This window comes from Henckelia pumila, chromosome 2 (genome assembly GCF_033568475.1).
Source record: "Henckelia pumila isolate YLH828 chromosome 2, ASM3356847v2, whole genome shotgun sequence".
Classification (NCBI taxonomy): domain Eukaryota; kingdom Viridiplantae; phylum Streptophyta; class Magnoliopsida; order Lamiales; family Gesneriaceae; genus Henckelia; species Henckelia pumila.
Window position 1 is genome coordinate 126,507,659 of NC_133121.1, and position 3,089 is coordinate 126,510,747.

Consider the following 3,089-nt stretch of genomic DNA (forward strand, 5'->3'; position numbering starts at 1 on the left):
CAATTAATTTTTAAGATAATTTTTAAAATTGAAACAATGAGTTTGCCAAAAGTAAAAAAAAAAAAAAAAAAATCAATTAAAGGACATCATTGTCAATATAACACATAATAAATGAAAACTATTTTAAAGAAATAAATAAACCTAAGGACAATATAAACAATACACAATTAAACTCTTGCTTTTTAAGATATATATATATATATATATATATATATATATATATATATATATATATATTAGAATATTAGATTAGATTTGAGAAATATTAATACACGGCAAACTAACTTCGATAAAAATATTTGAAAATTAATTTTTTTTGTAGCATTTACATATGCTATAAGATATATTATAATTCTCTCAAAAAAAAAATATTATAATTAATTTATAATTTTAAAATTTTAAGTAATAATAAGAGAAAATTAAAATAATAGATACAAAACAAAACATAACTATTTCAAAAAATTGAAACATAAAAACTAAATTGAAAATAAAAGTAACGATTTTTTGTGTATGCCTTTTAAATTTTATGAGCAAATTTAATAATATTTTTGAATAATTAATTTTTAAGATAATTTTTTCAATTGAAGCAATGAGTTTGCCAAAAAGTAAAAAACAATCAAAAAAAACCAAAACAATCAAAACCAACTGGTTTATATACTCAATAAAAAAAGCTTCCAAGTGAAAACAAGAAAAGCTTGTAAGTAGGCCCAATAGACGGAAAGGTGCTTCTAGAAAAGCTTGTAAGTAGGTCCAATAGACGGAAAACCTATCTTATTTTCCAAGCAAACGTCAAATAAAAGGGGAAGAAAATCTGAGTCCAAGCAAGCGTCTTTCAACTATTTTCCTTCCAAAAGGTTTGTCTTCAATTTTAATGACGTTTTTGCTTTCAATTTGGCTGAAGCAGAATCTAATTTCCCTTTAATTAAGTTCAATACTGATTGGTAATGCTATTTTCTCGCCCGCCCCGCCCTTTTGATTTGGTGTACGTATCTGCTTGAAATTTTAGTTTTATGGCTCGAATTATTATTTTGATATGTAGTAAATTTTACCACAGCTTCAGTTGTCCAGTATTTTTGGACTTATAGTTGCTTTAATTTAATTAATTTTGCGATCGATTGAACATATATATTTTTGATGTGGTAGTTTGCTTGTTACGACATTGTCATGCTCGATCGATATATCCAAGTTTTAATTGTATTTGAGGAGTGGGTTGTGTAGTAGTGATATATATATATATATATAATTATGTGTGTGTGTGTGTGTTTTGTAGAAATTAAGGTTCTGCGGTTATGGATCGGCCTATTTTGAAGACAACGGTGGAGCGGGCGACCTCGGGTCTAGCTTCTGGGATATTTTGTGGTTCCGGATTTGCTTTGTTCACTCTGCCCCTTGTTGAGGGAGGAGTTGGTGGTTGTGCGATTCACTCAGCAAAGATGATGGGACGTTTTGGGTTGACGGGTGTTGCAGTTACCGCAACCTTCGCTGCCGTAAGTCTGTCACTCGATAAATACCGTAAGAAAAAAGACTTGATTAATTGCTCAGTTGGTGGATTTGTGGCTGGTGCTGCATGTTTCGGTTACGCAGGTGATGCTTTAATTATTTGTATTTATTGATTTATCTTAATAATTAGTTGATGTGTGTGAGATTATTCGATCGAGTGTTTAAATAAATATTGGATTAATTGTGTACGTGTGTATAGACATGGTGATTCAATTAGTTAACTCTCCTTCATGTGGTTTTATGCCTATTTTGTTATTGTTTCATGCGCATAATAATTAATACTCTTCTAGCTAGTGACCAGTCCTCCATGTTCATTTTATAGTTCATTGTAGTGTGCAAGGAAAGGATGCCATCATGTTTGATTTCTTGTGTTTATATGCTAATCTCCAAATCAACAATACTTGTGCAATGTGTATGTGTGTGCTAACTTGTAAGGAGTAGTGTCCGGGGTCAATTTAGTATTAATTTGAAGGCTTGTTTGCGAGGATGTGGAACAAATTTATATTTATCGATGAATGTACTTCAATTAGTGCCCGGACTTTATCTTCATTAATTCCTTCTTTTTTTCCTTTGATTTATTTTAAAGTGATGCTAAATTTGTATTTATTTCGGCTGATATATATAACATTGTACTCTCTAGCGAGGAGCATTCCAATGGCAATTGCGGGGGGAACTCTTTACGCAATCCTGCCTCCTATTTATTCGTTCTTCGATATCAAAAACCAAAAGAGTAGACACCTTGGATAAATTTCTCTACACGTCTGACGAAACTCCGAGGTTCATTAGTTCCAACGCAAGATGCAAATTTCTTCAATTTTGTCTAAAACTTGATTGTTCAACTCTACTTTTTTGTTTAATTCGGTTATGTAGAATTGTTGATAGAAGGGACATACTTCGTTTTGTTGGTTAGCAGTTGGAAAAATGCAGGGAAAACTTCAAAATTTCTTCTGTATTTTGGAATGCGCTTACTAGCAAGTTCAAATATGCCTTGGATTTTGTTGTTGAATTAACAAGTTCGTTGATTAGGAAAAATTTAATTTATCTTATCCATAATATACAAATGTTTCATCTATATCTATATTTATTTATAATAACAAAAAAAATCTACTACAAACAGAAAGCTAAAATTTTCTCGCCCAAAATATATCACTAAATATATGTATATATATTATGAGAAATTTTCAGTTGTTCAATCAATGCTTTTTCATTTCGTTTGATCCAAAAAACCAAAAACAAAAATCACTAAAACTCGGTGTCGAATTTTAGTGGTCGCGGACGAAGTCGAGAAACATTGTTGGGCACTTGAAAAATCCTCTATATTATAGGAGAGTGATATTTAGACTTCAATTTTTATTAATTATACTTCACCTCCACCTTTAATTTTTATAGTATATATTGACAATGATATCCTTTTATTGATTATTCTATTTTGAATAAATTTATTAATGATCATAATTCCCAAAATAAGTTACTTAAAAAATTAAATGTATAAAAAAATATGGAAAAGTTTAAAAAGCAAAATTACATAATTCATTAAATTATCGTTATTTTTTTTTTTGAATTTTTTAAACGATTTTTTACTTTTTTTT

The 3,089-nt window shown here is 29.3% G+C and overlaps 1 long non-coding RNA gene across 1 annotated transcript; it reads left to right on the top strand.

The window, feature by feature from the left end:
* The first annotated feature begins 716 nt into the window (after positions 1-716).
* On the top strand, positions 717-2,484 carry LOC140884837 (uncharacterized). Its single transcript, XR_012150725.1, has 3 exons — positions 717-854; positions 1,271-1,584; positions 2,141-2,484. It is a non-coding gene; the product is annotated as an uncharacterized lncRNA (long non-coding RNA).
* Positions 2,485-3,089: the final 605 nt, after the last annotated feature.